This window comes from Halichoerus grypus, chromosome 1, assembly GCF_964656455.1.
Source record: "Halichoerus grypus chromosome 1, mHalGry1.hap1.1, whole genome shotgun sequence".
NCBI classification, from domain to species: Eukaryota; Metazoa; Chordata; class Mammalia; order Carnivora; family Phocidae; genus Halichoerus; species Halichoerus grypus.
The window spans coordinates 179,076,813-179,095,799 of NC_135712.1; the positions used below are offsets into that span (position 1 = coordinate 179,076,813).

The 18,987-nt window shown below is 40.7% G+C and overlaps 1 protein-coding gene across 6 annotated transcripts in view; it reads left to right on the forward strand.

Moving 5' to 3' along the window:
* The window catches only part of FOXP1 (forkhead box P1), a 490,351-nt gene that overhangs the window by 99,259 nt on the left and 372,105 nt on the right, over positions 1 to 18,987 (forward strand). For all 6 annotated transcript variants that reach the window (XM_078076030.1, XM_078076044.1, XM_078076039.1 and 3 more), the window contains exon 2: positions 18,433 to 18,528. The gene's annotated coding sequence lies outside the window, so the exon portion shown is untranslated. The remainder of the gene's footprint in view (positions 1 to 18,432; positions 18,529 to 18,987) is intronic.

Genomic DNA, 18,987 nt, shown 5'->3' on the forward strand with positions numbered 1-18,987 from the left:
TCCTCCAGACCCGGGGGCAAAAACCCAAAAAGCCTCACAGACTCCCTAGTTTATAGGAATATTTAAAGCATTTAATGTGGGTTTTTTTGTTTTGTTTTTTTTTAATCATCTAATCTTGCTTGTAAAGTTTCCCACTTCATATGGCAAGCTTAAAGCAAGTCTTCTATGGTCATGAATTTTCTCCCTTCTCTGAAAATTAAGGATGTTAATGAAATGGTTAAGTTGTGCCTTTTGATGCAGAGCTAGCTGAAAGCATTTTCAATGAGTGAGCCACCTGGAGCCGGCTCATCTCATGTCGCTCTACCATAATCCTGGCAGCTGGCCTAGCCATCTTAGAATTAGAGGAGGGACATCAGGCAGTTTCTTGATGTTGTTATCTTTTATCGTTTTCCCAGTGACATGCCTGACCTGGAGTTACAGACACTCTGAACAATATTCATCAAGCTTGACATGAACACGAATTGGTTACTTTGCACATTCTGATACCCTCATGTAAATGTATAAAAATCTACTCCTCATGAGAGGCGTGGTTCCCAGTGCCTGGGGTCCCAGAATCCCAGGGCTTTTGGAAATACAATCCTTGAGTATTTCAGAATTTTAGTTAGGATGGATTTGGTTGTAAGCAACAGAAAGTCCAGATGAGGCAGGCTTAACCAGACTTAATAAAGTCCTTATTAGTAGGTAGACTGCGGGAGACTTGATCCATCGCTCCCTGCTGTTTTCCACAGTGTTGGTCTATCAGACTGGCCTTACTTGCACTTGTAAGATAGTGCCTGGCAACTGTTCAGTCATAGATTTCCTTGAAATTTCCTTGAACATGCCAAGAAAGAGAGAGAAATAGCGAATCTTTTCTTTAGAATTTCAGAAAAATTCTTGAAGCTCGAATTGGAGTGCTTTCCAGCCTTTTAGGTCCACCCCATGGCCAGGGAGGAAGAGGATGTCAATTGACATACCCTAGGTGACATTTTTTTTTTTTTTTTAACCACTGGAGCCAGGGTGGAGTCAACTTCCCCAGAATGGCCTGACTCCCCATCTGTCAATTGGTCCTGTTTGGGAGGGGGTTTGGAGGAAAGGATGCTGTGTACACAGCTTCAAGTGTACACTTTATTGAGCTGTTTTTTAGTTTTCAGAAGACCCAAAGTTAATTCAGTCATTTGCATGAGATAAGACTTGTGGGGTTAACCAAAACATCAAGTTTTTTGGCTTTTGGCCATAAATATTTCAATCTGTGAGCTCTGATTGGCAATTTGGTAGATATTCTGTATGAACTAATTAATACTTAACAAATAAGTATGAAAACTTAGTGTCTGTGTGTGGGAGTGCTTGGAATTTAATAAAAATAGTTCATCATGGTTTAAAAAAAATTGGGAACCTCTTGTCTCAGCCTTCTGAGTCAATAGCAGATAAAACTAATTCTAATCCACCTAAGAAGTGATGACCAGTTGAAATACCGTGCTGGAAAAGATGACATTCGGTTGTACTTGTCTTATTTCCAAAGTTTAAAATTCGGCATTTCAGGTCCTTTTTTTTTTTTTTTCAGATATGGTAAGTTTTAAGTTTTACTAGCTTGTTTTAAAAACAATCATATGGAAAGAAAAAGATGATGAATTTTTAACACTGCTACGAAAGTATCTATGACTCAACAGTAGAAATTGTTGTTCGTGGAAGACCACAATACAATTCTGTCTTGGGGGAAAAAGTTTACTTGAAAGGCTGCAGACAAGATGCGTATTCAAGAGTAATGAGAGATGAATATGGGAATGGAAGATTGTTGTACCAGAAGACATTTTTTAAAAAAGACGATAGCCAAACTGTTGGGGAAACCTTGTTGTGAAAGAAGAAACATTGTGCATATCAAGCATTGAAGAGGATGGAGTGTCGTCAATAGTAATGTGAACTTATTCTAAGATGCAGGAAGTCTCTCATGCTCGCTGCACTTTGGAAACATTTCCATCAGAGTGAAGGAAGCTAAAGGAATCTTCTTCCAGTCATACTGGATAGATTATCAGTGCAAAGAGATACTTGCTCTGAAGCATTTGGCCTAGACTCCTGCTGAGCCTCTTGGACTTCTGCTCTTGTTTTACCTGACTTACAGCCTTGGTTGTTTTGGACTGACCGTCTCCCCAGTTGCCAGGCTAGGAATTCTTGGCCCGCGCGAGAACCCGCTGCTCCCCGTGATGAGGCTGGCCAACCTGATGTTCTTGGGTAGCCTGCCTGACCTTCTGTCCACTAGGGGTCCACATTTCAGACTCCTTTGCCACCTCAGAAGACAGATCGCTACGTCTGGATATCTTATTTACATAGTCTTTCGTTTTATGTCCCAGCCTCTCCCTGCCTGCACCCATCTCCTTGGTTGATTATTTTTCCACCTTGGCTATTCTCACGTATTCTTCACGTTTTTCTGATTTTGGTCTAAATACCACCTTTTTTATTCGCTTTTATCTCCCTTGAAGTCCCCTTGCTTGTTAGAATATGTCTATTTAAAAAGGAAATTTGACATCATCTCTTAAAGGAAAAAAAAACCAGTATCAGTTACGAGAGCCTGATGGTAACCTAAAATAAATACTATGCAGACCAGAATGATGATATACGCAGGGGATGGCATCATTTTTCTCTAAAGGGCCACGTAGTAAATATTTTTGGCTTCACAGACCATATGGTTTATGGTGCATCTGCTCACCTCCTGCATTGTAATCCCAAATCGGCAAGAAACAATACGTAGATAAATGGGCATGGCTGTGTCCCAGGAGAACTATGGACACAGAACTTTGATTTTCATGTAAATTTTTCATGTGAAATATTACTCTTTGATTTTTTTCTTGTAATCATTTAAAAATATAAAATCCCTCCTTAACTTATGGGTATTACAAAATTCAACAGCAGGCCAGGTTTGCCTTTGGACCATAATTTGCTGACCCGTGGCAGAAATTCTCTGTATTCTCTTGCCTACTTCTCCCTGGGGTATTGGGGCCGGAGAGGTTCTTTCTTTGTTAACGATACACATTAGCATGTATTAGGTGTCAGACCAGGGCTCAGATGAGGGTTTGTCCTTGACATCATGAGAAGGGGATGAAAGGGAATTGGAAAGAGAACTTCCAAGTATGCAGTTCAATGCAATTTGTTGTCATGTCTGTAACACCTGAAATCATCAGAATGGTTTAAGTCTAGAACTTTAAGAACTATTGCCTTTGTCCATTTGTTCTACTCAGTTGTCCTAAACCTCACACAGATGACATGAAGATAGAAATTCATATAGCACATAAACGGAGAGGTGTAGAGAGTTTTCAACATCCCAGCTAGAAATAGCCAAGAGCAGTGATGGGAGAGGAAGGGGTGGGAAAATGGCTATTTTTGATAAAGGAGCATATACCCAAAAGAATAACTTCTGAGACCAGAAGTTGGCAAAAACTTGCATATTTTGCCAGTCAGTCCATTACTATCTCTCCTTTTTCTGTAGTGTCACAGTGTATGGTACTGCATAGTATCCATCCCTCTCCCTGTGTTAGCTTCTTTGGTATTTGTGTGTCACACTATTCTCTTCCAGAAGTTTCTAATGTTAGTATTCCTTCTCTCCTGGCAAGAAGAACAAGGACAGTTAGTGATCTGAGATAGTGTCTCTTTATCTAACTGCCTTCTGTCCATTTGTGGTGATTCATTCAGTGTTCATCCTCCAAACAGGCTTTTTTTTGGGGGGGGGAAGGGTGGTTCTTAATTATACTTTATATAGAATTTGGGTAAGATTCCTTGAGTTATTTCTTGACAGGATTCTTTATTAGAAGACCAGGACCATTGTGGCTTTATCTCATAACTTGAGATAGAGGTCTGGAGGATACAAGAGTTTCACTGTTAGCAGCATTTGGATATTTTCTGTCCTTTGTATTATGATAGACAAAAACACCAAATTCTGAGGAAGAATTTACATGGAGCATTCATAAGGTAATAACTATTACTATAACCTAAAGAGTAATCAGTCTTCATATTACCAGCACAAAAAAATGACTTTTAATTCAAAACAAGCTTCTTAAAACAAAGTTGTTTTTTCAAGTTGCTTTACTTTCCAGTATCAACATGAATCAGGAAATCTTATACCAGGAGTATTAGCTGATATGTTCTAAAGTGTGGTAGTATAGTTGTTAAGTAATTACCCAAGTTGGGAAAAGGGATCTGGTTTCAAATTCTGGCTAAGCTACTTAGTAACTTTGTGACCTTGGGAAAGTTATTTAATCTTTTTAAGCCTTTGTTTTCCCATTGAAGATGGAAGTAAAGAAGCAGCTACCTCACTGTAGGAATGGAAAGTATCCTAGTTTATCAGATCCTTTTGGGTTAAATGGGATTTTGCAAAAATAGTTTTGAGCACAGTGCTTGGTATATAAAAAGTAATGTTCCCTTTATGTGCTATTTAGTTACCTAATTAAATAAAAAGTATTTCAAATTATTACTTTGCTGGATGCCCAAGGTGGCGCTAAATGCAAGGGGACATTTAACTCTGGGAGTCACCAGTGCTCTAAACAGCCATCTCACCTTTTTAGCACTTCAGATGTCTCGGTTTGAGAATTTTCTATTATGTAGAAAGGAGGTATGCGTGGAGTTCATATAAGACCAGAATTCGGGTGACTTTACATCAGTGAGTCTCTTAAAGTTGCTTAAACCCAGGAAGCATTGACTCACATGTTTTAACACCTTAACGTAAGTTCAGTTGCACCTGCTCACCCGTTCGCCATTTTGTTTTTTTTTCTGCAGTTTTTATTAATTTCAAGAATGAAAAAGGAAGAAGAATCTCTTCTGCCTTTCACTCACTTTTAAGTTTCTTTTGGTAAAAGATGAATACATACGACAGTTATCGTCCTTCCTTCTTTCTGTCCCAGTCAGTTTTTTTCTATTTCTTACATCAGCTTCTACATCTGGAGAATGTCTCTGACTGTAGGAGTCATCCTCCAGCCACATGGTTCTTAGGTTAGGTCTGTGAGTTGAGAGAGGGCCACAGGGTAAGGCCATCAAAGGGGCAGGAAGAAAAGGTTAGAAGAAAGTTACACCAAGAACTGATTTACGTGAAGTTGGAAGTTGAAGATGGTGGTGGTGTTTTCCTTGGGCCCTCTTTTGGGGGAGAACAAATTCTAAGCATAATTGACTTTATTTAAACTCAGTTGGGTTCATAGGTTCACAGATTTTAGGTTGATATTTTTACAAAACGGCTGAACCAGAATTTGGAACCAGGTTTGTGTTTTCCCAACTTGGGTGATTACTTAACTTAAACTACCATTATTTTGGAACATATTAACCAGTATGCCTGGTAATTTTAAGGCACAAATTTTAAGACACGTGTCACAACTGTAGGGACTAACGTGAAAATATTCAAATGCTCTCCAGAAATTGACGTAGTGCGACCAAGAGCCTTATTTATCCCATTCCAGGGAGAACCCATTGTTGCAGCACAGTAGCTTTGGGGAACTCAGCCATACCTGTCAGCTGCTCCTGGCCATAATTTACTTGTCCATACAATGGAATTCATGTTTGTAAGGCTCCCGTGACAGAATCAATGTGAAATAGTTTTGTAATGTTTTGTAATATTACACAGCCCATGAGATGTCATCCAATTTAATCTTTGAAATAAGTGCCTCTGGAGATTTCACCTTCCGTAAATTTCACCCAGTGAGCCAGGACACTGGACTTTCTTTTGTTCTTCAGTGGTTCACACAGCATTTGAGAATTGGAAATTTTAGTTTGCAGTCAGTGAATCTGGCATCAGATCCCCAGTTCATGTCCCTTCCCCCTCTTTTCCCCCTGTCCCTACCATAATCAGATTCAGCATCCTTGCATCCTTTCAAACTAGGAGAGTAAAAAAGGAAGGAAAAAATGCATGCTCATTTTTTTAAAAGATTTTATTTATTTATTTGACAGAAACGGGTGGTGAGGGGAAGGGGCAGGGGGAGAGGGAGAAGCAGACTCCCCACTGAGCAGGGAGCCCGACATGGGGTTCCATGAGGCTTGATCCCAGGACCCCAGGGTCATGACTTGAGCCAAAGGCAGAAACTTCACCAACTGAGCCACCCAGGTGCTCCCAAAATGCTCATTTTTAAAAGTTCATGCTTTAGTACCACCATGTACTATAAGTTCTAAGGCTGCTTTTACAAAATCCTCTTCCCTGTGAGGACCTTCTAGCCTTGTTTTTATCAATAGCCAGTGCAAGTAATTTCTTCATCCTGGTCCTTTTAATGACAATATTATTTCCAAGTGTGAAATCAGAGTATTTTAGTTGGAGAAATGGTTTAATTTCCTCACCATGTTGCAGTCTAGAATGTCTCCTTGTACTTTTTATTCTTTACTTGGGGATACATCCAAGTTCTCAGATATTAGGACTTAAATTTACTATTTTAAGCTGAGAATTCACTCGAAGATGTCTTTGAGTTACTTCTCTCTAGATTTTTAAGTCTCCCAAGGTAAGATACACTATACAAAAATGTGAAAGCAAACCCCCAAACAAGTGTATCCATCATTAAATGACATTGAAATCATATACCATTGGTAAGATACACTATACAAAAATGTGAAAGCAAACCCCCAAACAAGTGTATCCATCATTAAATGACACTGAAATCATATACCATTTCTTTCTTCCCCGTATAACACTGTTTAGTCTGCTTGAATTCCGGCTGTTTCTTTACTCAGGCCATCTTGTTGTGTCTTCCTCCAAATTTATCTAAGTAGAAGAATTAAGAGAAAGAGCCCTTGGGGTTTCCTCCCTGGAGCGAGCTGGGAGCACCCCTCCCTTGTTCCCCATTTCTGCTACCCTGCATAGACGTCAGTGAGCTTTGCTTTTCTCTCCCCCTGTGAACACATTTAGAGGTAACTGATTTCCCCTGATCTGGTCGCTGTTGGATTCTTTTTCTGTCAGTCTTATGGCGAGTCTGGTTTAATTTTGGGGGGCGTTTCACTCGACGTGGCTCGAGTTTTTCAAAAGCAGACTAGCAAGGAGGTAAATTTTGCTTCAAGTGAAGGACCAAGTAGCCTGCTTGTTCAACATGTTAACCTTTGGTCTGAAGATTACTGGTAGACACGGGCAGAAACCAGAGAAAAGCACAACACAGCCAACTTGGATAGCACGGTCTCTCTGTTCAAGGAGTACCAGGGGCTTTGCAGTTATTTTATTTGTCCTTGGCGTGTTCAGTGCCTCCAGCTCTTTAAAATTGGCAGCTAGATGATGCTACTTTCAAACTATGATACTCGAGAACAACCTTTGTTACTTGGATAGTTGAACAATCATAATTTTGCAGCTTTTTTTGCTACTTCCTATAGTTTTAGGGTTCCGATACTCCTTGAGCTCATTTTCTGACAGGTTTTATGGAACGAGAATCCTAAATAAATACGTACAGGAGAGAGTCTTGTCTTAATAGTGTACATACAGAGATACTTCTGTGTTTTAGTGGAAGTTACTCCATTATAACCCTTTATGGATGCTCCCTGCTGAGAAAGCATTCTAGAAATGGATGTCAACCAAGGGAGATTCATTCATTCCATACGTTTTCTAATTTCAAAAAATGTACACCATCAATATTTTTTCTTAATTGAACAGTTTGTTGAACAGACGGGTGCTTTAATTATGGTGGTCTAAATTTACACACATTGCAGTGGTATTTTGCTACATTAATTACCTTACTTGTCAAGAGTAACAGGTAATTACTACATCAACTCACCCTCCTGCAGTACATGGAAACATTATTTGAGCAGATACAATAAGCCAGAGTAGAGCCACCCTCCACCTTAACTTTCCAGAAAGAATGGAGGTTCCCATGTGTCTGTCTTATAATGAGTCAGGTAGAGGTAAGCTCTCCCATTTCTCTGTGTCTGTCCCGCCAAAGATGCAAGCCCAGAAACATTCATAGACTCAGAGACTATGCGGACTGGAAAGACCCTCTGAAATCATTGAATGCCTCAGACATCTTATATATTTCGGAGAGGGGGGAGTGACTTTTCTAAGACCACACCGCCAGTAAATTAGCGTCGGAAGCAGAATTGGCACGGATTTCGCCCCACCAGCCTGCTACGAAATTTAGTGCATTTTAATGAATTTTTAAAAATAATTATAGAAAAATCATTTGGGATGGTGTACTTTGAATATTCATTCACTGCGTCTCCCTTGTTTGAACTTTTAACCAGGGCTTTGGCTGCGTTCGGAAGAGTATTTATCCTGTATTCTGTTGAACTGCCAGGTACAACTCCTGTCATTTGGTTTCCTCTCGAGTGTACTCGTGTCAGCTTTTATGACAAGTTGTGTTAAAATTCTACTTTAACATGTTTTTTTGTAAAGGCGTGAACATTTTGGAGCATATAGGATGCCCCTAGCAAAATTATGCAGCGTTACCTCTTCTGGTTGCCATGGCATAGAAAGAAAGGATCTTGTTAGCTTTTAGGTGTGGTGCGGAATATACACAATGACATAATAGAGGCGGACTCTCTTAAAAGGCTTTGTCCTCTTTTTAGTCAAACACCTGTGACAAAATGACGAACTGTGGTTAACATATACTACTTACAAGTGGTTTTTCGGAGTCATCCAGGGCAGAGGAGCTCAGCTTGCAAAAAAACTTGAGCACCTCCACTCCCCCTTGCACCTGGCAGCGGGAGTGGGGTGACATTAAAAAGAAGTTCAAGACGTTGAGGGTTATGGATACAAGTTGCAGAAATGATATGAAATGGCTTATCAGAGACAGGGTGGGCGTCTCAAGGGGTGATTTGAGCTGTACGAGGATCTCCTACACCTCTCCATCCACCTCACCTCCTGATGCCTGAAATGCTGATGTAGATGCCTTATTCCAGTAACTTCAGTTTGCCTCGTGCATTTCAAGTCACTCTGGGCTCTGCAGCTCATTGTATTATTTATTGCTCAGAGTTACTGGGTTTTACCTTCTCCTTAGTTTCTTCCCCCCCCCCCCCGCCCCTGTAAGTGAAGGATAGTATAGGTAATTTGATTTAGTCCTTTATGCATCCAGCAAATCTCCCTGAGCACCTACTGTGGGACATTCATTGGTGAGGGGGCTGGGTGCCTCGTAGGGAAGGACACAGAACAAATTCCTGTTTTCATGGAGTTTCCCTTCAAGTAGAGGGGGACAGAGGATGTAAACAGTGAAAGGAAGGAGCAGTTATACTTCCCTGTGATGAACATGCATGAAGGAAATCATATACAGCTCAGACCTTGGGGGAAGGCCACTTAATCCGATCAGGAATGGCATCAGCCGTAAGATCTAGGGGTTGAGAATGATCTCCACATACAACGAGCTGGGGGAAGAACTGTCCACGTAGAAGCAGTGATGAGGACCAAACCCCAGAGCTGGGACTATAGAGCATGGTATGGGAAAGGAAGAGCAGTGTGGCCAGCTGCTGCCGGCGGGGATGGAGCTGGGTGGGAGAGCCTGGAGACGTAGGGTGGGAGGGCAGGGTATGGGAGAGGCTGGAGGTGTAAGCTGAGGAGCGTGCAGAAGGGCTGGGTCTTATTCTCAGACTGATGGCAGAGTACTGGAAGAGAGCCACTTCTGAGGCAGGTGTCAGAATGAGCCACATGGGCAGTCGCTGGAGAACAGATTGCAGAGCTCCAAGTATTTCCTATAGAGTTAGACTTCCTTGGGAGAGAGGATAAAGTCCTGGTGCCCTGAGGTTGAGCAAGGAACCTTGGTAGAGGCCACACCAGAGACAGACTCAGCTGGTCCTGGCCTCAGTGAATCAGAAACTCTGGGGTTAGGGCCCAGCAGTCCTGTTAGAACAAGCCTTCTGGGTGTTTCTGATGAGGACTCGAGTTTGGATATTAGTGCCAGAAAGGACTTTCCAGTTCTCCAAACTCACTGTTGACATTCTACAGAAGACAGGACCCAGTACACGGGTACAGCTAAGTGGTCATCCAGGGCGAACAAGAACCTGGGTCCTTGGACCCTATTCTAGTGCTCTTTCCTCATGGGTTTATGGAGCTAAAGAATAAACAAAACCCACTTTGTTTTCTGAGGGCCAATTATGATATTTATAATGGAGGAGGTGGTTGGATTTTTAACAAGGAGTAGGGCTGTGGTCTCTGAACTGAGGCTGCCTCGTTTCTCTTGTTCCTATTTTCTCAGGCCATTTAGAAAAGCAATTTCAGTGTGAATAACCCCTCTCCTTTCTCCCTGTCAGTGGTAGAAAAACAAGTGTTTTGTATTAAGTTACACCATTGAGACACCTAGCAGAGGGTAATAATATTCTTTTATTTCTGAATTACTCAATATATTTGGCCTTGTTTTTGGTTTGGAGGCCCTGTTAGTCCCAGATTATGTTTTTAAAATCATTGAGAAACAGAAGGTTATTTCAGGGCCCAGTGTTTATGCTTGCTCATATGTATTTTGACCTAGAGCGCCATTGGAGAATATTCCTTTGGAGAATCTCCTCACCCTCCACCCAGTCCCGTCTACCTGGCTAAGTCCTGCTTACCTTCATTGTCTTCAGCTTACAGATCATTTTTGCCCTGAAGTCTTTTCTGACCTCTTGTGCTTAGGTCAGATTTGTATGGTAAGTTATTCCCATGCATTTATGTTGGTTTCACAGTAGACTGTGGGCCTCATGAAAATGGAGACCTTCCTTATCTCCATTCCAAGCTATAGTCAGCTTCAAACACAGTGTTTGGCCCACAGTAAGTCCTGAAAAAGTAACTATCAAGTGAACGCTTTTCCTCTTCATTGGTCATTATCTGTGACTCTATTTATCAACAACAGACTTTTGAGAGACGTGGTGGTGGGTCTTTTCTAGAAGAAGGTTACACAGAATAATAAGGCATTGTCCCATGGGGTCAAGATGGGAGACGTGGAGACAGAGCCAACACTAAGTATTTATTTATGAGTGTTAATCCTCATGGAGGCTACAACAGAGTGTCAACTCAGGATGTGTCATGCTGCTTCTGTGTCTGAAATACACAGATTTGGGCGGCTAAACATCGTGAACATCATGTTGTTCTCCTTTCCTGTCAGTTCCGGTCCCCTGAATGAACCTCCTCCATCTTGTGCTTGCTACAAGGAACAAGGAGGGGTCTCCACAGTCTTGGGGGAAGAGGAACGGGGAGCACTGTTGATTATTTGGCATGCCTGCCAGTGGTAACGCCTTGCTTCTGCTCACATCCCTTTGACCAGAAATCAGTCTGAGCCAGGGAAATTGGGCAGTGTGATCTGCCTGTGTTCCCAGGAAGAAGAAAATGAAATGGAATTAGTTATCAGGTGGTAGTCCTCAACAACATGTTACTTTGGTTTTAGCCACTGGGGTTTGATCAAAAGGAAGCATAGCACCTTCTGTTTTGTAGCCTGCTCATCAATAAATACCCTTGTTCTCCCAGAGATCAAGAAGAGCGATAGCCCTCAGAGGCCCTTAGTTTTTGCATGTCATGAGGAGAATGTCTTTCATTTAACCCCAACTAAGAGCCCATCTTCCTCTGGGGTTGGGCAGGGCGATTTGTTGATGAGCCAGGCTGTAGCATGCATTCCCTCCACCATCCGATGAAATCTTCTACCGCAAGTGGCAAATTAGTTTGATGACAAACAGGTTGGCTTTCATATGGCAGGGCCTGTCTGTGTTCTATAATCGAACCTATTTTTCTCTTCTACTCCTGGAGGTGACAGGTTTGGGGAGAAGAGTTCACCACAGGTGAAGACTAACTAAACATTTCCCACTTGCCATTTTTAAGGGCTCACAGAGGACCCATGGGCAAAGTGTTAGGTCTTAAGGAGAAAACTAAAGTTGCTTTTTATGACTTTAGTTTTTGTGTGTGTGTGTGTGTGTGTGTACTAATCTGGGTTTATTTTTGTCCAGAAGGTGATAGCGGAAATTTTTCATGATACGTTAAGCAAAGGAAAAATATAATCAAGTGATGCCCTGTTTTGTTTTGTTTTTAAAGAAAGATACATTTCTTACTCCATTGTCTTGCTGACCATGGTGGTTCTCAGAAAAGGAGCTAAAATCTTTACTGTCCTCAGTCTCCCTTCCTGCCATCCTTCCAGCTCAATGAGAAGCTTGGCTGAGCCAGTGGAGAGACTCTGCCACAGCTGGATTTTGAGGGCCTTGTAAGGGCCAAGGGAAGGGTTTTGATCTTTACTCTAAGAGTACTGGGGAGCCATTGAAAGTATACAAGGAGGGAGTGCTTGCCTGGTAGACATGCATGCATATGTTGTGTGTGTGTGTGTGTGTGTCTTTCTGTCTGAGAGAGAGATAGATGGAGAGAAGGAAAACAATGAATGATGATTCCATTTGCCATGTGTTTTTTGGCTGTTGGGAAAGAGCCTCCACAGGAGAGTGAGTGTGAAGACAGAATGGTGCCCTTCTCCCAGCTGACACGAGGGAGAAGTCTCCTCCCTCTTTGTGCACAGAAGTTACTTGTCAATCAGGAGCTTACCATCCCAGCTTCAAAGCAGGCAGCGCTTTGGGGGTAAATATTTATGAAATGCCAAGCTTTGTGATCAAGATGTATTTTGTTTTTAATGAGCAAATGACTCAGAATTATTTTAAGTTATTAAAAGACAAATTGTTATGTGCCATCATGGAAAAAGGAGAGGGGAGAAAGTATAATTTTGTAGCAAGCAATTTATTGGCAGCTATAATCCAGAAGCACTCAACCTCTTTAAACAAAATTATTTATATTTTTTAAAGGCTTGAAGTATAAAAATTTAATTTATTTGTGGAATCCCATTGGAAAGACTTGTAAAAAAGTAAGGTGGTCTATTCATTTGCTTCAAAGAGTGTTAATTGATTGTGTAAGATGCTATAAACACTGTGCTTGGGACATGAGAGCACAAATCTCTCCTCTCAAGATACTTCTGGTCTGAAAACAAGGCAATCAAAAGCCGTTAATAAATGAGTATAAATGTACAACAAATTTCTTTTTCTTTTTGAAGATCAGATAACTCAGATTCTATAACCATTATTTTAAATACTGCTTGTTTTAGAATATTGAACATACAAAAATTCTGAAGAAAAATATCACCTAGTCACATTTCCTCCAGGGCAAAACTGCTAGTTTTGCTATTTTTTCCTGTTCGTTATTGACACATATTTTTATGCAGTTGAGAGTCTAGCGTAGGTATAATTTTTCTATCTTGCTTATTTCATGTAACATTATAACAAGCATTTGCACATATTTTCCTGTTCCCACTATCATTTTTAATGACTCCAGAATATTCCTTTGTCAGACTGGACTATCATTTACCTGCTTTCGTTCTTTTGTGATTGACATTTAGGTAAAACAGATTCATAAAATTAATCCATTTTATGTCTGAAACCATCTTGTACACTTAACTGTTATAATAACATTAACAGGGAACCGAGATTTTTTTAAAAAAAGCGTCTCTGTGTGTGTCTCTGAATTTTGAATTTTGTCATGCAAAAGAAAAAGTGAACTAAAACCTTGTTACAACTTTACATTCTTAAGAATAATAAGGGAATGCATTTGATACATTTTCTCTGGCATTTTCTATTATTGGACACATAGCTCCTGAAATGGGTTAACAAAGCACATCCTCCAAAACCAGAGAACCTGTTTGATTCTAATTTGGGGAGTCTTTATGCCTAATTTGGAAACTTTTAGAAGTTGTCATTTCTTGCTCCTAGCACTCATTCTCCTAGTGACATTTAGAGCCTACACATTATTTATTTTGCTTTCTTTTATTATTTATTTGTATGGGCAATGAGCCCATGAGTCAGGCAAAGGTATGTGACTTAGGGCAAAGAATGGGACAGCAGGGTTAGAACTCATATGGAAACTGAGTGTTGCCATCTACCTATCTCTTGAACCTTGGGCAAAGGAAGGCTGCTCTCTCTGCTGGACATCAGTAATCTGCTCCTGACCATTAGATATCCTGGGTGAAAGTGCTAACCAAAGACTATTTCCCATTATTTTACATAGGAGAAATCATAATGTTATGTGTCAATATGCAACTCCCCAACCCAATCAATTTTCTAGAACAGAAGTTGGCAAAATATGGCCCTTAGGCCTACTACCTGCTTTTGTAAATAAAGTTTTATCAGAACACGATACCCGTTAGTTTACTTATTGCCTGTGGTTACTTTCTTACTACAAGGGCATGGTTGAGTAGTTACAGTAGACAACTTACAGCAACATAGTCTAAAATATTCATTGTCTGGCCCTTTACTGAAAAAGTTTGTCTATCCTTATTCTAAAATATGACTAAAGTATAGCAAAATGCCTTACAGGTATAGTTAACTACCATCACAGTAAGAATGTAAAAATATGTAAAACATTGATTACTAAACAATTAATATGATCTCAGCATAGCAATATATATATTTTTTGAAATACGGCTTTTTTTTTTTTTTTTCTAATCACCAAGAGCATCTGAGACACATCCCCTTTGTTGCTGGCTTTTCAAAACCTCTACAGAAGTTTCTGACATTTTACCAATTGTACTGTAACTTGACACTTTCCCCTCACACATTTTATTAAAAATGTTCTATTTAATTTTGGAGAATGTCATAGAATTTTTTCTTTTATAAGCTAGAGCCAAAAATGTTTGCTTTAGAAATAAGAATTTTCTGTAAAATTTAGATATTAAAAGGTAAGAGGCATTCAATTAGGAAAATGTCAACTGAATATACATTTGCACTATTTGCTTGTATTTCATTTCTTACAGGCTTAGTATTCTCATCCATAAAATGGGAATCAGACCTCCCTGTAGGGCTGTGAAGATTAAGTAAGGAAAGCTACACCTGATGCATTTTCTATCCTTAGCTTAATTAGAGGAGCAAATAATCACAGCTGGGATTTTTCCAAATCTACAGTGCCTCTGTTTAGGTATGGTGGCCTGGAGATTCAAGTATAACTTTGGAGCCAGGGAGAAAGTAGAAAGGTCTCTTTATTCAGGTAAGAGTTACTGGCGGTTACAGCAAACACTCCTGAATTTCAGAGTCTTAACTTGGTACAGTTTTATTTCTTAGGAAGCTCAGTCTGGTGCTGGCTGGTGAGGACCAGGGGTGGTGGCTCTTTTACTCATTGTGTTTTGGGGACCTTGGCATATTCTATTCCGTGACTCCACAATCTGCCAGAACGGGGAGTTCTCCATTGGACCTCTAGGTGCACAGTCAAGGGAAGAGAGAGGACATTAGTGATGTTCAGGAAGCCTCAGGGTCAGAATGAAAGTAACATACCCACTTTGATCTATTTCACTGGAACTCGGGCACAAGGCCCCACCTAACGGTGAGGGAAGCTGGGAAATAATATCCCATCTCTGCATCTAGAAAGAAGGGAGTTTAATGGGCATCTGGCTGGTCTCTGACACACACCAGCCATATCTTTTTAGGTTGTTATGGAGGATGAATGCTTACCATAACTAAACTGCACAGATAACCAATCATCTGAGAAGCTGTAACAGGTGCCCATGGAAAGAGTATCATTTGGAAACAGTAATGCTCATTTGAGAGAAGTAATCTGTATACTTGTTGAAAATACTTTAAAAAATTAGTCTGGGATCTGGATCTGCTTCTTACATGTTACATGCCATTTATGTATTTTGGCATTCTAAAGTCGCAGATCTATTGTAAGTTTAGAAATATGTACTTAAGAAACGTTACATGTGATGACCTTTTCATTCCCAAAGTGATCTACAGTGGACTCATACTTACTTTGCTATTCTGTAAAATCAGGAGTCATACATAGTATTGAGTAGAAAATTTCTTATCATGATGCTGGAGAGAACATTTGTTGAAATACTACCACTGTTACTTAATTCAAAGTGTACATTTTACAATGAACCACATCAGGAGTGTTTTCAATTTTTCAGTACCTCTAGTAGATCTAAGTGTACCTTTTTTTAAAGTTACTCATTTTAAATTATGATTATATGAATATTTTAGGATTATAATCACCATAAAAAGGACAGAATTTATCATACAAAAATAGAAATTTAATTTAAAGTAGAAAGAACTTGAGTGCAAGGTTTAGTAGACTCAAAATATGTATAAGAGGATATTGAAGAACACTTTTGGAAAAAACCCTCAGTAGTAGGGTTTTACAATAGATTTAGGGAAAAAACCTTGGGTTGCAATTAGTGACGTTTGTAAAGATCACATCTGAGATAGTTTCACAAAGATCAAACTTTTCTTATGTTGAAAAAACCCATTAGAGCGAAGGAACTTTTTGGTCATTCCATTGAGAGAGAACTTCAAAAAATTTATTCAGTATTCTAAAGTTAGTGAAATTTCTTTGAGATAGAAGTTTCTCGTGACCATGTTGTGATCCAGGGGCCTTGGTCACAAGTCAAGATTGTACGTGGACATATGTGGTTAAAAATATTTCTTTTAGTTTTCTTGGTACTCCTGGCATTTCCTGTTACCTGTCACTTTGTCCTTGACGATATTTGAGGCAGAAAACAAGTTGAGTAGACAAGGATAGTTTTCTAATCAGCTGTTCCTTATTTTTCCCCAGTGCCTTCTTTGTTATATTAGAGTTCAAATTTACTATTCATGAAACACACTTTATCAGTGACCATATCAGACAAATGGAAGCTAAGCGCTGGTTAGTATGTTGAAAATAAACACAAGGGTTCTCATTAATGTCGCTGTCTGAATAATTAGTTGAGCATCGTGTACCGAGCAGCAGTGAAAGCAAGCTGCTTCTCACTGGAACGACAGGCTGACAGCCGCGTCTTGGAGTATGGTCATTAGTGTGCCCCATCATCAATGTCATGTTACTGTGTCAAATTAGTTAGTGTCCCCTTAGGAGAGAAGCCGGACCTACAAATCACCCTCCCGCATCCCTGGAAACGGTGTTTGCGAAACCTGCGATCAAGTGTGAGGAAATTATTAACACGGCTCATAAATTAACTAGTTTACAGGCTTATAACATTTTACAAGTAGATAATAAAGGGTAGAAAAGTTTTCCAATTGCTTTGCCCTGATGTTAGGGCTGTGATCTGCCGACTTCCTTGAGGAGCCCACGGCTGATAGGTTTTTTTTTTTTTTTTTAAGAGGAGCAAACACATGGAGTGTCAGAACAAATGTTTGGAAAATGTAGACTTTAAAAGGAAGCAAGTGTAAACCCATTGAAAACAATATCATTAACTTCGTTATCTCATTGCTCTGATAAGTCGATGACAATGGCTCTCTTTCTTGTGGTGGCAGTTTCTCATTAATGAGTTCACCAATTAAGTTTGAACGATTACAGCCTTTGCCAACTGAAATTATCTTTAAAAATATTTTTGATTCATTCTTAGCCTACTCTTAAGCTGCCTTGTTACAGAGGCATGATGCTAGCACAGCATGTTCAATTCGTATAAGAATGAAGATTCTTAAGCCATAATATGTTTGGCAAACGGTTTACACTTCGTGTAGACGACTCATACCTAGAAAACATAATGTGCACCAATCTGGCCTGAGTTTATCTCTTATCCAGAAGAGGCACTCACTGGGAGCACCACCCCTTAACTCTCTTCTGAGCTCTGGTAGACAGACAACCCACATAGTTTCCGGAGATACGATGTGACTATTCAAATCATAAAACTTCATACATCTCCTTTTCAGTTTCAACTTCTCTGATTAGATTCAGAAAACGTGTCGTTCGTGGATTTTTGTCTGAGTTCACTGTTGAGGGAGACCAGCACACGTGCGCACCGGAGGGCTCAGGCTTTCTACTCATTCTGGAGTTCTGTTTCCCCGTGTGACAGAGTCCCTCCTGCCGTCTGCAGGCCTGCATAGGTGGTGTTATCATCCCCAGGATCTGGGCAGAAAAGGCCTGGCCTGCAAAACCTCGCTACTGACTGCTGTTCACAAAATCTTTCTGAAACTGCTTGAGGATGAGTTTGACTTAACTGTCAGCAATTTCATCTTACTTGGAATTGGACTTGGTCAGTATTCGACTAATAACCCAACCCCGCCGCGGAAGCTCACAGCCCGCGCACCTGTGCCCATCCGCAGGCTGCCTGCTTCCATAAGAAGGCTGCGTCCCAGCCTCCTCCTGCATTTGAAATGCAGCTGGAAAGAGAGCTGTGAACTGTGGCAAGTGAGATTTTGGGGTTTGGCGGGCAGGGGAGATCACTTGTCCTTTTTTTTTTTTTTGAAAAGACCAGGGTGCTTCTGTGCGTGTGTGCCCACGTGCACGTGTGTGCACATACGTGTATTTCCTCTTGTCGTTTCTACTAGATGTACTGGGAGAGACCAAAAAACTACAACCCAAAGCGAAATCCTCACTGGGACTCAGGGATCATCTTGCCCTTACTTTTCATACTCTGTTGTCTAACGCAGAGTGTGAGCTAATGAAATGCTGATTCTGTAAGGGAACAGGCAAAAGAGATGCTTAGCTACATGACGGCATATTGAATGTCAAAGTTGTGTGTCCACAAGGAATCCCGGGGCTCATGTGAATGCCTCGCTTTTGAAGCATCGCCATCAGCCCCTCCCATTAACCTCTTCTCTTCTCTCTGCTTTCAGTGTCCCTCCGTGTGTTGCAGTCCTGTGGCATCATGCATGCCCCCAACCAGTGACCCCCAGGCTTTTTATGGCTGTGAGACACGTTAAAAGTTCAGGGTAAGTGGCAAACAACGCGAATATTGTGTCCCACTTGAAAACCGTGACCCACCTTTGCAGGTGACCCTGTAGCAGATACAGTAATTCCTCAGAATGCCTCATTATCAAGCAGGACTTCCAAAGCCAGCAGGAATAAGTGTGTCGTCCTCTAAGCTAGGGTTATGGCTTTCAAGAATAGGATCTGTAACTGAGATCGTGATCTAATGGCAGGGTCTGCAAATTTTGTCTTTGAAACAGCCAGATGATACATATTGTCAGGTTCCTGGGCCTTGGAGTCATGGTTGTGACTTTGTGGTCAACTCTGCTGATGTAGCACAAAATCAGCCAGGGATAATATGTAAACAAATGGGTGTGACTGGTCCAGTGAAACTACAAAAAACAGTCAGTGGGCCATATTTGGCCCGAAGGCCATAGTTTGCTGACCCCTAAGCTAAGCATCAAAGAGGGTAAAGAGGATAA